Source organism: Pristis pectinata, chromosome 39 (genome assembly GCF_009764475.1).
Source record: "Pristis pectinata isolate sPriPec2 chromosome 39, sPriPec2.1.pri, whole genome shotgun sequence".
NCBI lineage: Eukaryota > Metazoa > Chordata > Chondrichthyes > Rhinopristiformes > Pristidae > Pristis > Pristis pectinata.
The window spans coordinates 8,990,099-9,008,632 of record NC_067442.1 but is presented as its reverse complement, the minus strand read 5'-3'; positions in this window follow the sequence as shown (position 1 = coordinate 9,008,632).

Below are 18,534 nucleotides of genomic sequence, written 5' to 3'. Positions count from 1 at the left end.
GCCAGGGCATCAAAGGTTATGGTGAGATGGCGAGGGAGTGGAGCTAAATGGGAGAATATATCAGCTCATGGTAGAATGGCGGAGCAGACTCGATGGGCCAAATGGCGGATTTCTACTCCTTTGTCTAATGGTCTTATAAACATTGAAGCTCTCTGAGTGACCCACTCTTAACAGTGACACTCTCCCGGTGATTGCCGAAAATAATGTCTTCCAGGTGCGTTCCTATGAGCCTGTGCAATATTGACGTTCACTGGATAAGCCCCTATGATTACTCTCTCCCGCAGATACCTTCGAGATATTGATGTTCTCCCGGTGAACCCCTGCAAGTCTTAAGCTCGCCTGGTGACCCCACTGTAAATATTGACACTCCCCTGTGAGCTCTCTGAACATTCTTGCTCTCCACGTGATCCACCGCCTATATTGATTTTCTGACGTTCAGCCCGGGTATTTGTTGATTCGCTTACCGCAAGCCACTATAAATATTGACGCTCTCTACGTGACCCACTATTAATACTGACGCTTCCCCGATGACGCTTTGTAAATATTGTCGCTCTTCAGTTTTCCCTCTCTAGATAATGATGTTCTCCGAGTGATAGATTGTAAATTATAACGCTCTCCAGGTGACCTCTCTAAATATTCATGATCTCCAGGTAAGCCACTGCACGTATTGATGATCTTCAGCCGAGGCCGGATATTTATTGATGCTCTCCCTGTGACCCAGCTCGAAATATTGAAGCTCTTCGCGTGAACAGCTCTCTCGGTGAACCCCTGTATATACTGACTCTTACCGAGTGGCCCGCTGTAAATATCGCTTCTTTCTTGGTGATGTCCCGTAAATATTGACGCCTACTCGGAGAGCCACTGTAAATATTGATGGTCTCGCAGTGAGCTCCGGTATATATTAGTGCGCTCCCTTGTCAAATGCCTTACTAAAACCCATGAAGACCACATCTATGACAATACTCTCATCAATCTGCCTGTTCAGCTCCTCAAAGAACACTATGAAGCATGTGAGACATGATCTGTCCTTCACAAAGCCATGCAGGCTCTCCCCGATCACACCATGATTCTCTAAATGCCCATAGATTCTATCTCTAGTAATCCTTTCCAACAGCTTGCCGATCACAAACGTAAGGCTCACTGATCTATAATTCCCTGGACTATACCTACTACCTTTTTTGAAGAAGAGGACAACAGTTGCCACCCTCCAACCCTCCGGTACCATTCCCGTGGACAACGAGGACTCAAAGATCCTAACCAACGGTTCAGCAATCTCCTCCCTCACCTCGCGGAGCAGCCTGGGATTCCGTCAGGCCCCTGAGACTTACCTATCATGATATTTTCTAACAGCTCCAAATCATCCTCTTTCTTGATATCCACATGCTTTAGAACATTAACTTTTACAACAGAGTCCTCCGCGTCATCAATGTTCCTCTCCTTGGTGAATACTGAAGAGAAGTATTCATTGAGGACCCCACCCACTTCCACAGCTTCCAGGCACATCCTCCCACCTTTGTCTCTAATCGGTCCGACCTTTACTCTCTTCATCCTTCTGCTCTGCACATAAGTGGAAATTGCCTTGGTGTTTTCCTTAACCCTACTCGCCAAGGCAATTTCATGTCCCCTTCTTGCTCTCCTCAGCCCCTTCTTAAGTTCCTTTCTTGCTACCCTATCATCCTCAGGAGCCCTATCTGATCCTTGCTGCCTACACCTTATGTATGCTGCCTTCTTCATCCTAACTAGATGTTCCATCTTCCTTGTCACGCATGGTTCCTACATTCTGCCATTCCTTTTCTGATTCACCGGGACAAATTTATCCCTAACATCCTGCAAGAGATCCCTGAACAACGACTACATCTCCATAGTACCTTTCCCTTCAAATATGTCATCCCAATTTACACTCGCATGTTCTAGCCTTATGGCCTCATAATTTGCCCTTCCCCAATTAAATACCTTCCTGTCCTCTTTGCTCCTATCATTGTCCATGACAAAGGTTAGGGAGCGGTGGTCACTGTCCCTCAAATTCTCACCCACTGAGATCTGTCACCTAACCCGGTTCATTACCTAATACTAGATCTAATATGGAATTCCCTCTTGTCGGCCTGTGAAACTATTGTGACAGGAATCCGTCCTGGACACACTTAACAAACTCTGCCCCGTCTAAACCTTTGGTATGAAGCAGGTGCCAATCAAAATTTGGGTAGTTGAAGTCTCCCATGATAACAACACTGTTATTTTTGCACATTTCCAAACTCTGCCTCACAATCAGCTCCTCAGGGTCTTGCTGCTACCACGGGGCCTATAGAATACTCCCAGTAGGGTAACTGCTCCTTGCGTGTCCTTAACTTCCATCCACATTGACTCTAGAGAGGATCCTGCTACTTTATCCACCTTTTCTGCAGCTGTAATAGTATCCCTGACCAGTAACAGCACCTCTGCTCTTCTCCCCCCCCCCCCATCCTTTTTTAAAACACTGAAATCCGGCTATATTCAGTATCCATTCCTGACCTGGTGACAGCCATGTCTCTGCAAAGCCACAATATCATAGTCCCATGTATTTGTCCAAGCTCTCAGTTCATCGCCCTTATTCTTGATGAAATTTGAGTAAATTCACTTTATTCCATCCACCTTTCTACTTTTATACGCTATACCCTGCTTCTCCTTCCTCAAAACCTCTCTATATGTTAGATCTGGCTTTACCCCATCCACTGTTCCCACTGAACTATCCCTCCGGTTCCCATCCCCCTTGCAAACCAGTTTAAACCCTTCCGAAACACACTAACCCTGACGAACCACAAAACATTGTATATCTTCCGGTTACCTTCCAGTTAATGTGCTCCTGGTGAATATTGACGCTCTCAGCTTGATCCCCTGCAAACTTTGCACGTCGCGGTCAGCCGCTATGAATATTGATTTTGTCTTGGTGATCCCTATAATGCCTGTAGCCTTTCCGGTGAAACCCTGTGAACACTCTCCCACTAACCCCGAAAAAGACGAACGCACTTACGGTGAAGTCCTTCATATATGAAGCACTTCCTGTAAGCATCTATAAATATTTACGCTCTCCATGAGAGCCGCTGAAAATGCTGACGCTGATCAGTTTAGTCCCTTTGTATGTTAAAATACTTACGGTGAATCCATGTAAACATTGTCTATCCCCAGAGGTCCCCGTTTATATATTAATATTGCCTGTGCGCCCCCCCCCCACCCCAATTTTTTATCTCTCTCGTTGATACTCTCTGAATACTGATCCCTTCCAGGCAACTCACCGGAAGAACTGACGTTCAACCAGTCAGTGGCTGTAAACACTGACGCTCTTCTGGTAATCCCCTGTATATATCTGCCGGTGAGCACCTGTTAGTATGAATGCTCACTCGATGACAAGCTGTAAATATTGAACATGTTTAACATGCTTACATGGGGAAAGCATGAAGGCTTTCCCCATTAGCCGCTCTAAATACTGACGCTCTCCCCGTGATCCCCTGTCAGTACGACCGCTCACCGGGTAGCAGCAGGAAACGTTGACATTCTCCTGGTGACCCTCTGTTATGTTAAAGCTTTCCATGTGAACCACTATGAATATTAAAGCTCTGCCGGCGAGTCCCTGTAAATATTGACCCTCTTCCCATGAGCCGCTGTCAATACTACGTGTTGCTGGCGACCCCTGTAAATTTTGACGCTCTCCCGATGACTCAGTTTTAATAATGACGTTCTCCTGCTGACAGCCTGTGAATCGTGAAGCTGTCCCGGTGACCCAGTGTAGGTAGTACCCTTTCCAGCGCAGATACTTCGACCGATACAACCTTTCCTTTGAGAAGTCCTGAACAGTTCCAGCATCTTAACGTGTTTCCTCGAAGAAGGAGACCATGATTCTACAGAGCACACCTCTTGTTCTCTCCAATGACAATACTCCTGCAGGATAAGCTGCCCATTTTTGTTTTTACTTCTGCATTATTAACTATTTTGCTCTCCCAATTAATTCCGATATGCGCATTCAGAGCATTTTCAAAAAAAAACTTTCACACTGGTAGAAGGAGTTGTTCAAACTCATACAAATTAGATTTCGTGTTTTTTTTTATTGTTTTCCATGCAAGATGCAAAACTTAACGTTTTCCCAATGCATTTCATTTATGAAAGACCGTCGTCTCCTCGCATTACCTACGTGCATCCATTGATGGTTTCTGTATGGCGCTTTCATAATTCGTATCCGTATCTATAGCAAAGTTGACAATGACAATAGCATTTTTGATCCCTTTGTCCAATACTTTTTGTATCAAATGCCAAATGTTGAAAAGGTCACAGCATCAATCCTTCTGGCACATCACTTATTAACTGTCGCCAACCAAGAAACTCATGTGTATTCCTGCTCGCCGGTCATCTGATCTTCTTTTCAGTCCAGAAGGTACCTCATGTCAGAAACTATATTATATAGACTTTTCCATTTCAAAAACCTGTAGATCTTAACGTAAACATTTAAAATGTACCACTTAACTTTTATAGTTTTTTATCGGAGTCACATCCATGACGGACAGCGGGAAAAATAAGCAACGGTATGTGAGTGTGGAGGCCGAGGTAACAGTGAGGTTTATAACTTCAGCTGTGCAAGGAAAACATGTCACAAGTATCGTCAGGTGAATTTCAATTCGTTGAACTGCATGGAAAAACGTGCTAACCACACTATTGGAGCTTGTTATTCGAAGAGAAAATCTACAAATGTGACGCGTGGAAACATTAAGAATTTCAAAATAGATGTACAGGGGCTGCAGAGTTCCGAACTTGCATTGAGGTGGAATTTTTGATCGAATACGTACCAAAGCGAACAGGATGTTTCGGAGCAGCTCTGGGTTTGGATTCACGGAATTAGGCTTTTTTGGAGGGAGTCGTGTATGTGATTAGCGTTTTTGTTTTATCGTGTTCTTGTCGCAATCCCTATTTCTAAACCCTGCCCCTCTTGCAACAAAGACCAAACTGCCACTTTCCTTCCTGACCACTTGCTGCACCTGCCCGATAACCTTTGTCGATTCTGAGATCCCTTTGTAATTCACTCATCTGCAATGTTTCTGCACTGAGATGGTAGTTTGCCTCAGGACCCTCTTAATTATTATGCACTATGCAGATCCATCAGTGTAAAGTGCGTGGTTAATTGTCGGCGGGGACTCGGTGGACAGAAGGGCCTATTTCCTCGCTGTTTCTCTGTATTCTAATCCCTTTCATTATCCCCACTGCTAAATTTTCGGGTATCCAGCCAATCGTCGTGCGTCTGAATTGCGAACACAGTGACCCGTGTCTGGGCGCAGCTCAGTTACTTCGTTTATTAATTAATTGGGTAATTGAGGTGAGAGGATATTTGGCTGCTTTCATCAACTGCTGTCTGAACTTGGACTGAGTCACCCCATAAATAAATGTGTTTGTGCAACAACTTAAAATCTGCAACATGATTCCGGAGTGTGAAAATATGTATTCGGAATCGTTGTAATTACTGCGATCCCTTCCGCCAATGGTGTAATAAAGAAATTCGACAACCTTCGTCAACCAGAGGAGGACGAAGCTGCCGGAGATGGCGAAAAGTAAGATCACAGACCTCCTCCTCTGCTCCATCTCCTGGTCACAGCCGTGTTCCTCCTTGCTCTGACCCCTCAGCCCTTTACGGACGCGACTCGCCACTAAAATGTGTCTAACCGTCAGCGCGTTAAGCAACAGTATGAACACGAACGGGAGCAATGGAGTCAGAACGGTATCCAGCCAAATATATGCAACCCACCCAGGGTCCGTAAAATAGCTGGGCTTCTGAAAACAGTCCCAGGGTACATGTTGGATCACCCTCCCGGGTTGCCATGTAAAATAGAAGGGAACGTTTTTTAAACAGAGCAGAACGGCTGTTGTCGTCAGAACTGCAGCCGCAGTTTTCCCAGTGCAAAATTTTGTCTTCAGTTTCAGGCAACAAATGGCGACAAATCTATCAAGAGTGAAAGTAACGGTAAACCAGACAGAACAGTGTATTGCTGCTGATCCCAGGGCAGATATAACACTACACACGGGAGTGATGTCCAGGAAAGTCCCAGGGAAATAATAATAACTGACTCTCCACAGTATAACCTCAGTGATGATCGTCAGTAGATCCGCTGTTGCCATGGCCACCAGGTAGCGAGTGGTGCAGGTAGAGAGGCCGCACTTTCCCCGGGAGAGAATCACAATCGCCACGAAATTCACTAAGAAAATAAAGTAAAAACTAACTAAATAAATGAGAATTTTCTCTGTTGTTCTCAGGACACAAAATTGAGGCTGAGTTCAATTACAATAACACTTCGATTTGTGGTTGCTCAGGACTAGAGATTAAGAGGTTATCAAAATGGATACAAACAACACGACTCTTCTTTGCATCCAACACGTGTGACCGGATAAAATGGACCGGAACCAGAATGCAGCTAGTTGTGGATTGTTAACTCTTCGCAGTGGTAGCTGCTGCGGTATCAATCTCTTATAAAATCCTCACAATGTCATGTGCAATGATGCAGAAAGCACCATGTTTCCTCACCTGGCTCGCTGATTCCTGACTCCAGCGCTCCATTCCACTCAGCGGGGTCGCGGGTAGTACCCACGCTGCACTGAAACTAACTTCCTTCTATGTCCCCCACTTCCTTGTAAATCATTTGATTCTGTCTAACCCGCTACAATAAAAGTTATCGGGTTCATTGGAATTGTATGTTTCTACTGCGTAACACCATATAGAAGTGAACATAAATTCTGTCGGATATTAATTGGAAAAAGCTCCCTATAAACCGGAGATTATGCACAAAAGTCAGCACTCAAGTGTACCAGAATAAGGGAATTATGTTGCATGATTGAGACGAGCAGCCTTTGATGTCAGACAATGTATTAAGTTTCAGCTCGGCCGTCCGTAGTTGATTGCGGAATACTCAGGAGTTGGTGCGAGTGGAGAAGTGTATCACAATATATTGTGAGCTTGGCTGTACAGAAAAGCTCCGATAATCCTTTACAGGACTATTCGGACATATCGATGGTTTGACATCAGACTGCCCCGATCGTGATTTCCTTCTGTACATCCTCACATCATGGCAGCGGCTTCCCGGTTTTATCTCCACCCATCGATTCCTGTCAAGTCTCCAGGGTTCAGGTTCCAATGTTTCAGCTCCATTTTCGGGGCTTTGATTCCTTTACTGTCATCAAGTTATTTTGTCCACTGTTCCTTAAAACTGGTGCTTTAAAGTAATTCTAACATTTAGTTTAGCCGCTGGAATATTCTGAAGGTTTGCTGGTCCAGTGAGTGTAAAGCTGGAGTCCTTTCCTGCATCTCACATTGAAAAGTCCAGAGCCCGTAATGTTGGGTCCTGACGCCCTCCTCTGATTATGGGTAATTGCGTGTGGAAACAAGCCCTGGTGCCCTAAACTACCGATATTCTGAACATTTGGACCTCCCTATATTTCGGCCCCTGGCTCACAGACGATGTTTCCCGCGAAGTCTTGGATATCACCGGGCTCTGCTTCCGCTTTCCCATTAAACTGACTGGGACCTCCGAGATGTTTCTAAGAATATTTTTCAACTTTTGTTTTTTTTAAAAAAATGAACGACGTGTGCTGGTACATAATGGAAATCCAGCAACTAGAATGCGCGCTGGGCTGCCGGCAGCAACATCCCGCCAGTGCGCGATTATCGTCGGTTTAAGTGACAGCAGCATGGAAAAGATAAAACAGGAAGTGCATTGCATGAGTCTGCATTAACAATCTCTCGCACATTTTCATGCCAGCGTCTTCTTCAACTTGGCATATTTTCAGCCAAGGCGACAGAACAAAACGCAAAAGGAACTTCTGAAGTACACAGATTTTACTCCCGATGTCTGCGCTGTGTCACTGATACTTCCGCATTACAACACCGTCGGGGACAAAGCGATTCTAAACCTATCACAAACACAACTGCAAACGTTATTTAGCCACTGCTCTTACCAGGAACACCACTAACAGCAATAGTCAGAAAATATACCTTTCTGACACCATAAAATGTGGCCAGCATGTTGTGTCAGAATAAGACTGTCGTCGAGCTGCCCGTGATCTCTCTGAAGCAAACATTAAGGCAATGTCTCTTCACAAGCATTAATTTATACCCTGATGAGTTTCCGCTCCGACGCTGGGCATTCAATATTTTAAAAACGGTAGTTTTCTAAACTGTAAAAGAAACTACGTCATTCGAGTTAAATCCCAGTTGTGATGAGTTATGTATAGTACTGTGCCAGAATTGCAAAATCTCTGTTATGATTCTCGAAATCAGTGGATTTTGTTGTTTAAAACACCATCTGAAGTCATATCTGTGTCTTTTTGACGTTGTCCATGAGTTCACTGTTGAAATTTCCAATGTCCTATTGCCTTCTCAGGGTTTTTCAGTTTCATCTGAAAATCGCCTCAGTTAGAGGTCTATCAGATCTACATTGTACCTCCCTTTTTTTCTCTCAAAGTCTTGAAGGATCTCAAAAGAATAGAACAGTTAAGCTATGTGGCCTCAAACAAATGAAAATCATTAAAGCAATTGAGATGCATGCAGTCGCTAAAGTACACAGCCAGCTTACGTAAAAAGCATGTCTCCATCTGAACAAAAGTAATGCAGCCACCATATTCCATACCCTCGAATGCTTAAACTGATGGAGCATCTGAATTAAGTGCAGTTGCACAACGAAGTACTTGAGCATTGGATGTACAGGCTAGTCGAGTTGTACATAACAGAAAGGGGCAATTCGGCCCACCACGTCTATGCCGGACATCGAGCCTGTCTGTACAACTTGCACTTGCCTACATTAGTTTCATATCTCTCTATGCCTTGTTCAATCCAGATCCTTTTTAAATGCATTCTACGCTACTTTTGGCGATTCATTCCAAAAGCTGATTTGATCTGCGGAATATAAAAATTGCGCAACAAGCTGTGCTCCAAGCATTCAAACTCGGTACGTTCCTTTCCCCCAGGTATTGGGAACCACGTCCTATTGTGGTTTAGAGCTTCAAGTTCCAAGGTGTAAGTATCACCAGCAATTTGTGCCGGTCCAGCCCCTTCGAAGCTATGGTCAAGAAAGCACTCCAGCGCCGCTAATTCCTCAGAAGACTAATGAAGTTCGGCATGTCCCCAATGACCTTCACCAGTCGTTTTACAAACATACGATGGGAAGTATCCTCGGCGGATACCTCGCATCCTGGTATGGCAAATGCTCTGCACAAGAACATAAGTAACTGCAGAGAGTTGTAATCCCTGTCCCATCCCAGTCTATCACGAAAACGAGCCTCCTCTCCATTGACTCTGTGTGCACTTCCCGCTGCCTCGGTAAAGCAGCCAACACCATCAAGGACAGCTCCCATCCCGGTCCTTCTCTCTTCTGCCCCTGCCATTTGGCAGGAGAACCATAGCTTGAACACTCGTACCTTCAGGCTCAAGAACAGCTTCTATTCCATTTGACAGTATAAAATTCTGGCTGATACCAAACAGATCCATGGTGCACAAGTATGTCCCTTGTCAGAGTCAATAGTCCTGGGTAAACGCGAAAGAGTGAAGATTTGAGTAATGATCATTTATGCTTTAACTTTACCTGTCTTAGTTTTGACGGGAAACCCCTCAACCTATTAAAAGAAAGATATCCATGATGAACAGGATATGTTTGTACCCTCACTCCACCCACCTCTTTGCAAGGAGAGAAGTGTCTGACATAATGGATTTGGAAGGCAATCCACAGACCTGCTTGTCGGATATGGCTAAACTCTCATTTGTGAGTGCCTAGTTCAGGGTTAATTTGGGCAGAATTAACATAATTTCGTACATTATTGTGTACACCATTTTTTCATGACTGGACACAGAGCAGATTTTAACCTGATAGTTCGATTACTATCATGTCCATGAACAACATGGGACTGTCAGATTACGATTTTGAGTGGAAACAACGCACTGACTCTCGTTCAATTCGAAATTATCTTCAACCGGCAATTTAGTAGCCCACTGGCGGAAAGCTTCTGTCGTCTCTCTTTGTGTAACAGTCACGGCAGGCAGTAATTCATGAAGCTGCGACGCCCAGGGATGACCTGTTCTGGCCATCCGATGGGAATACATAAGAGGAGATGTCCGATACTGTGGTTTGATCTCAATTGATTGCACATTGACGGCCTTGAGCTTTCTGGAGAATGTACTTTAGAATGGTGACAGAGGAAAGAGACGGTCATCAGCGGCAATAAAACCTCAGGTGGCAAGGAGAAAGGAAGGCCGTTGCATGCAGACTGTACGAATGTATTTCAGCAGCTGGCGGAAAGCCATGCGGCAGTTTACCACGTTCCCTCCTGCAGCGAATTCCACCGCCTGTGCCTTCATGGCAAAGGGACTTTAACGACTAATGCAACAAGCGATGCTACCCCGTGCTCTTCAACATAAATGCCACAACCAGTGTTTGAATTCAGTCCTCGAACGTGGCGAATCCATCAAAAAATCTTTTAAAATGAGTCTAACGTGGGAAGCATTAGCAATGATACAGCACTCGAGTGGTTCGCCGTCAAAATGCAAATTGTCAGCCAAAAATGTAGGAATCGGTTGGAGTCTACTTCAAGTGTTCGTCATGCGGAACAGTTTGCTGAGGGTAAAGTTTACAGAAGACTGTCCCATTCAGGTGGAGCTAGGTCAATCGGTCCCAAGGTGCAACTTGCATCCCAATGTGGAGAGAATTGGGGAAATTGTTCCTGGGGTGCAACCTACACCGGACAGTCAGCACTGTGGAGGGACATGGAGAGATGAGAGGGGGCACCTTCCTCCCCGTCACTGATACGACCTGCGCCACCGTTGCTTGGAGAAGTTTCCATCCTTCGGAGTTGCTTCCCAGCAACTCTGAGCCTCTCCTCCCTCTCCTACAGGTAGGATCCTGTGCCAAAGCTGTCCGTAAGATCCTTGTTTCCTCACCTGTCCAGACGTTGACATTTGGATTGATGAACTCCTGATAAGAGGTATTGGTAGGTCTGTCTACTGACAGCGTGCTGCCGCTGACTTCAGCGGAAGGAATGGGGAAGCGGTGCGGAGTACCACTGGTTGAGGCTGCTATTTCCTCCCATTTCCCCACAGATAGCCAGGGACCATCTCACAATACTCGTTCCTTAGCTGTATCCTCCTACTGGGACATTGCCAACGGTACAAAAGGCCTCTTCTCGCGATCGATACTTTACCTGTTCATCGAGAAATCTTACAGCGAATTTTTCCCTATAAACCAGATCCTAGGAGATTGAGTAGTGAACTAACAGAGGTACATTGAATTATCAGAGGCAGAGATAGGGTAAACATTCAGGGTCGTTTCCCAGTGATGGGGCTGTCAAAAACAAAAATTCTTTAGATTTCGCTGAGTGACGCAAGATTTAAAGAGGGTCTGAGTAGAAAGTTGTTTGCACTAAGAGTTGTTGATATCTGGATCACGCTGGCAGAAGAGGTGGTTAAGTCGGGAAATCAGATACAATCATAATATTTGAGATGCGTTTAGGCAGGTGGTTGATTAGACAAGGCTTAGAAGGATTAAGTTGTCAGGCTGGAAGCTGGATGGGCAAAAAGTTCGACAAGGGCGAAGTGGACCAAAGTGATTGTTTCAGTGCTGCGCTCTATTACCTGTCAATCTACGTGTGCTGCCATCTTCAGGGTATCTCTGATTGTACACCAAGGGCGCTCTGTTGACCAACAGCCACTAATGGGTATACATTTCATGGTGTAGGTCCTCCTACAATCAGACACACAAAATCCATCAGGAGGCACTGATCAGGATCAAAATACCTCTGTCAATTTACCATCTCTGATGTTATTTTCCCCAATTTGTAGCAAATCAAACCTATCCGATTAGTTAATGCAGTTTAGCTGTCAGGGGATATTTCCTGACTTCTGAGCACTTCCAAAGTCTCTGTTTTTGACATTCCATACAAGCAGGGATGTATATTGCACACAGGGATATTCGTCAGACACTGTAATTCAATACTTGGAAGTGGACATGGATGTTAGGGACACTGTCTCGCTGTGCAATCGGAGGGAGCATCATTGGAATGGTGGTCTTCGGCAGAGTCTTGGGGAGACATTATAAAGCTGAATCCAGCTTGGCTGAGAAACTCACTGGACACATTTTCACTGCAAAAGAAAAGTATCATTCACGGTAGACACGAATGCTGGCTGCACATTCTAATTCCATATCAGAATTGAATACACGTTTCAAACTTTCTAACTGATTCGGTATTGTAATCAGCGGCGGAAAAATAGAGGTGCTGATCCAATAATAATGTGTGGCTCTATCAACAGAATTAGTACCGCTTTGTAACAAAGTATGTGCTTGGACATAGGATTCATGGGCCAATCATCACTAATGCTACACCACTCAGAGTGGCGCAGCGCAGCTCCACGAACCTCCGGTGATGTTTGTGTCAAATCTGTTTTGCCGACATTTTATCCTGCTCTAATATCTAACCAACCCTTCCCTCCCACATACCCTTCTATTTTTCTATTCTTCATGTGGCTATCTAGAAGTTCCTTAAATGTCCCTAAAGTATCTGCCTTTCAACCTCTACCAGCACGGCGTTCCACGCACCCACTACTCTCTGTGTGAAAAACTTACCTCTGACATCACTCTTATCTCTTCCTCCAATCACCTTAAAATTATGCCCCCTCGTGTTCGCCATTTTCGCCCTGCGAAAAGTGTCTGACTGTCCAGTCGATCAACGCCTCTTATCATCTTGTGCACCTCTATCAAGTCACCACTAATCTTCCTTCTCTCCAAACAGAAAAGCCCTAGCTCACTCAACCTATCCTCATAAGACATGCTCTCCACTCCAGAGAGTATCCTGGTGAATCTCCTCTGTACCCTCTCTAAAGCTTCCACGTCCTTCCTCTAATGAGGCGACCAGAACCCTCTGGTGAAAGCCTCTGTGGGACCGCTTGTGTTTCCTCCAGGTTCTCCATTTTTCTCACACATTCCAAGCGAATACGGGTGCCCGCTTCAAATTATCCCTGGAATGTGATTGCGCGGGTGAATCGGGTCTGGAGGCGAATGGAGAGTGGATAGAAAAGTGGAGATTAAAATGGTTTAGGATAGGATTATCTTTAAATGCGCAGTTGATGGTGGGCTTAGACTCGGATGTCAGATGGGTCTGCATACTGTACCTCAATGGATCTGTTCCTGTTTATCGCTCAGTGCTGTGTTTTCAGGTAACCAGAAAATACTGGTGTACTTGTTGCACCACCATGATCCGTCTCTGCGCGCCACTTATGTTTTTTTTTTATATTTATTAGCAGAATAATTTCGGTGAGCGGATATTTTCATCTGCGTTCATGGACTGGTCTCTGAACTTAGACTTGTTACGTTACAGCAACAATAGAAACAGAATGAGGCATGTATAATTGTTAGAAACCATTTCATTAATAACTACTCGTCATAACAAGGAAAAATGAAAACGTTGCATATTAAACATTGACACCCAAATTAATAAACTCGAAGTGTGTGTGCTGCTAATTCCCAAACCCCAAGTCTTGGAATAGTTCTCAAAGTTCAGTTCAGCAAGTCATAAGGTAGAACATCAGTAAAGGCTTTTGCAAAACCGCCGTTGACTGAAGAGAAAATGTAAAGAGAAGGTAGAGAGAATTTACGAAATCCACATGTTCCACGATGGAACCCATACGACACCTCAGTCTCCGAAGATCCCCACTGTTTTGTGCTGACGTTTCTGCCACACCGAGGGCATTCTATACCTGTCCGCCCACAGAAATACTTATTCCCAGTACATGTTAACGACAAAGTGGACTCCACTTTGATTGCTCCAAAAATCCATACACGGATTGTAGCGACAGACACATCTATTGTTCTTCATCCATTGATACAGAGACCAGCAGTCAGTCTCTCTCTCTCTCTCTCTTCGATCTCTGTGCAAAACAGCCAGCGCACTCCAATTATAGTCTTGCCGTCTTGTAGCTTGTAGATAGCGCGCGCGCAAACACCACACACACACACACACACACACACACACACACACACACACACACACACACACACACACACACACACACACACACACACACACACACACACACACACCACTACTCCACTCTCCAGGTACCTTAAAGGGACATTCACCAAGTAGCAACCTGGCTTGTAACAGACTGAATAACCCCCATGAATAAACGAGCTTGTGCAACAATTTAAAGTCAGCAAAATGTTTATGGGCTGTGGACGTTGTAATAAAAGAACTCGACAATAATCACGAGCCAGGGGAGGATGAAGCTGCCGGATATGGTTAAGAGTAAAATCACAGATCTTCTCCTGCTGTCCATCTCTGTCAGTGTAGTTTCTTCCCTTGATCCGACACCTCAGCACCTTATGGGCACGACTGGTCACTTTAATGTGTCTGCCCGTCAAAGCGTTGAACAACAATACTGAAACGAACGGCAGCAATGGCGTTGGAACTCTTGTCCAATCAATCAAATCCCACCCACCCGGATTCCGTAAGGTCGCTCGGATTCAGAAAGCAGTCCCAGAGTACATTTTTGATCACGTTCGCGGAATGACCCGGTTTTAAAAAAGAGCAGAACGCCTGATCTTGTCAGGACCGCCGCAGAAATATTTTGTTTTCAGCTTCTGGCAACAAATGGCGACAAATCAATCAATGTTGAAAGTGACAGTGAACCAGAGAGAACAGTCTATTGGTCAGGATACCTATAATGGTGCACACTGAGTTTATGTCCAGAGATGTTCCAAGGAAATAATAATAAATGTTCCGCCACAGTATGACTTCAGAGATGATACGCACTGAATCCATTGTTGCCATGCCTACTAGGCAGCGAGATCCGCAGGTGGAGAGGCCGCACTTTCCTCGGGATAAGATCACAATGCCACTAACTTCACTGGAAAACAAAGTGAAAATAACTGAAATTACCGGTATTCTCTCCGTGGGACTCAGACATATAAGCAAACTTTAGTTTTGTCTCAGATAATGGCTAGAAATTTAGAAAGTCTCAAACGATAGTTCCACCCGCCTCCACGGCGTGCATGCTAAATTAAAGCGAACAGTACTGGGCATAGAGAGGGGTTGGAGCTTGTGCAGATGCATTATCAACGTATAACAGAAGGAGCTTCGAAGATATTAGTGTTGAGTAAAACTCCCACAATTCGGTGGTTCTGGATCTTGCTCATATTAAGTCATTCATTCCTTTTCATTCACCAGCTTTCTCTTCCCGTAAATGCTTTCTTACCTGTTGATTGTTTTCTACATTTTCTATTTAAATTGTCTGTGTTTAAATGCAAGTATAGTGTTTTGTATGGACAACATAAATAACTGCAACTGTTGAATTATTGTGAATAATTTTGCTGCTGTTTCAGAAAGCAGTCCTTTACCGCGTCTGACCTGCAGAATTGCATCGTTTTCGTGTTACTAGGTCCTCAGTTCAGGCGTGATTCTGTGTGGAAACAAGCGAATCTGATCAATCGGAACTCTGACTGTTCTGCATTTGGCTCAGCGGTAATGCTTCACTGTCTACCTCGAACTTCACCCCGGCTTTCTTTCCAGAATCCCGTTAAATTATCTGGGATCACTGTCAGATTCTCAAAATACTGGATAGGATCCTTAAAATGAACTTAGAGTGTGCTGTAGCATTAATAAAGAATAATATTCAACAGCCTGAAAATCCCGCCCGTCCGGCACCACCAAATTCCCGCGCGTGACGGAGTGTCGGAATTTTATTTAACAGTGAAATAAGAAATCAAGAGGAGAGAACCATGAAGCTGCAAAACTAACACCTTCCTCATGTCTTCCTCCTTGCGCCTGCTTCAACAGTTGGTTTGTTTTTAGACGAGGCAGCCGAATAAATCACGTAGCGAACTTCTAATTGAACACTAAACTTACTCCCAATGTCTGCACAGCGTTCACTGATGCATCTGCAATACAAAACCTCCGAGTACCGAACGAATACAAAAACGTCACAGAATTGCAGAAGTTAGATTGACAAGGTTTGTGCCAAGTACAATAACAGCAAGGATCATGTGATATATATTTCCTGATGCTCTAAAATGTTGCAAGCATGTTGCATGAAAATCAACCTGTTTTGCAGCTGCACTTGACCTCTCTGAAGGAAATGCTGAGCCAATACATTACCACGGCCTTAACTTTATACCCTGCTGTTTTTTTTTTCCGCTCTCCAACAGCGAGGATAAAATATTATTCAAAGCAGATGCTTTTTCTCAACAACCGGTGAATCAACATTACGTCGTTGTCGCTATGTCCCAAATGTGATGCGTTCCGTCTAGATTTGCAGAGGAACGGCAAAATATCATAAATGAACCAGTTGTGATTCTAGAAATCACAGAAGTTTGTTCTGTGAAACGCTCGCACAATTACATCTTGATTTCATCCTGGTTTCTTTTCGACAATGTCCATCACTCTAGCCCGTTGTTTCGGACATCATTCCAACGTTAAACTGCAGACAGAAGGCTGCTCGATTTCTCTCGGGACAATAGCTTCCGTCAGAGGTTATTTAAACTCAAAGAAGAAATGGATGTTTTGTATGTCTGCGTATCTTCGTAAAGCTCTCAAACGCAGGTTTATGCAGATACAAAACAAATACAAATCCTCAAAGGTGACGGGATGCATTCTGTCCCTAACGTAATAGACTAAGTCAATAAAACAAAGCGCTTCCATCTGAATAATGTTAATGCAACCCATATTCAAGACCCTTCAAATGGAACACGTGCTTAAACTGATAAAGCATTCATGGCATTTTTTAAGGGATTGCAGATGACACATGGTTTTGTTGAGAGTGTGATAAGCTTTTGTTAGCAACAGAATGAAATTGATCAGTTTGTAACATGCACATGATAAGGGCAGTTAGACTTTAACGATGACGTACACGCAGTTGACCTTTGGTAGAAGAAGAAGGCTAGGATATTTACAATGATTTGCATGGTTCTCGAGCGTACTGAGGAAGACAAGTATAATTTAGTAATATATGAATGATCCTTGACGGTAGCAAAGAAGACAGATATGTTGGTGAAAATGCATACCCGATACTGACCTTAACTCGTCGATACACAGAGCAAGAGGAGTAAGGTTATGGCACAACATTAAGAATAATGTTTCGACTGGATTAACTTGAGAACTTCTCGTCCCAATAAAAATATAAGGATGTGTTTGTACTGGAGATTCAGCAGGAGTTTGACCGAAACATTTCAGTTTTCAGTAGAGGAGCTACGGTTGTTTTCTTTGAAGCTGAGGAAGCTGACGGGGATCACGTGGCCCCCGTTAGCGTCAATTATGAGCGGCATTCGCGGGTTAGATACAACTTAATAGTTCTTCTTTATAGGTGTATTGATAACTCGTGGGCATGGGGTCACTGTCAAGAGTAGAGGTTACAATTGCATTGGATGTTGTTGTTTATTGCAATATGACATAGTGAAGTGAATCTTCAATTCCTTTGCAATCCGTCTAATCGAGTGGAACACATTCGACGTTCAATATGTGGCCTTCATTACGTGAGAGAAGACACACCTCCTGTTGCCAACCACTTTACTAATCCCAGTCATACACTGACCTTTCTGTCTGTGGCCCATTGTCTCGCCATCGTAAGGCCCAACATAAATAACATCTTATCTTCCGGCTGGGAAATTTGCAACATTCTGGAATCAACACCGTTTTACAACTCCAAGTAAACCATTATCTTATTGTTTCCCATTATCATGTTTATGTCTATTTCTCACCGCGTTTCAATAAAATGCTTCTTTGATGGTCAGTCCTCATGTTCCTAATCAGCTAATCTGTTTTAACCAATGTGATTACAGTATTTTGGCTTAGCTCCTCACCCTCCCCCCACAAATCTCTTTTGGAAACTGGAAACTAATACTCTTTCCTGAGTTCTGAGGAACGTTGTTAACTGATTTCTCTTTCCACAGACGCTTCCTGACTGCATGAGTTCAGCTACCATTTTCTGTTTGTACTTCCGAACTGTCAACAATAGCTGTCATGAGCGTGAAGCTGCGCAAGCTAATGGCACTAAATATTCGTGAAGTCGCCATATCCGCATGGTATCCATCCGAGGGATATAAAGGAAGTGGCTGCAGAGATAGTGGGACGATTAGTTCGCGCTTTTCACAACTCTGACTTCCGGGAATGTAACAACTGGACAATAACCCCTTCTTCAAGAGCAAGAAAGACAAGACTTTAGTATCTGTCGCCCTGGTAGCAGAAAATCTGCCATCAGCAAGACATTGGAGTCTGTAAACAAGGAAGAAACGAGTTGTTTGAAGCAGCATGATGCAATTAATCTAATTTAGTATGTTTTCGAATAAAGATCATCGAGATGGATGCCCTCCACCCATTTCATTCATGCCCACCGTAATCCCATTTGCCTACATTGAAACCCTATCCCTCCATTCCATTCCTTTTCAAGCATCCGTTCAATTCGCTTTTAAACGGAGTAAATGTAACTGCCTGTCAAACTTCTTCTGACAACTCCTTCTACCCCTTCTACCCCTCCTTCTACACCACCCTCTGTGTGAA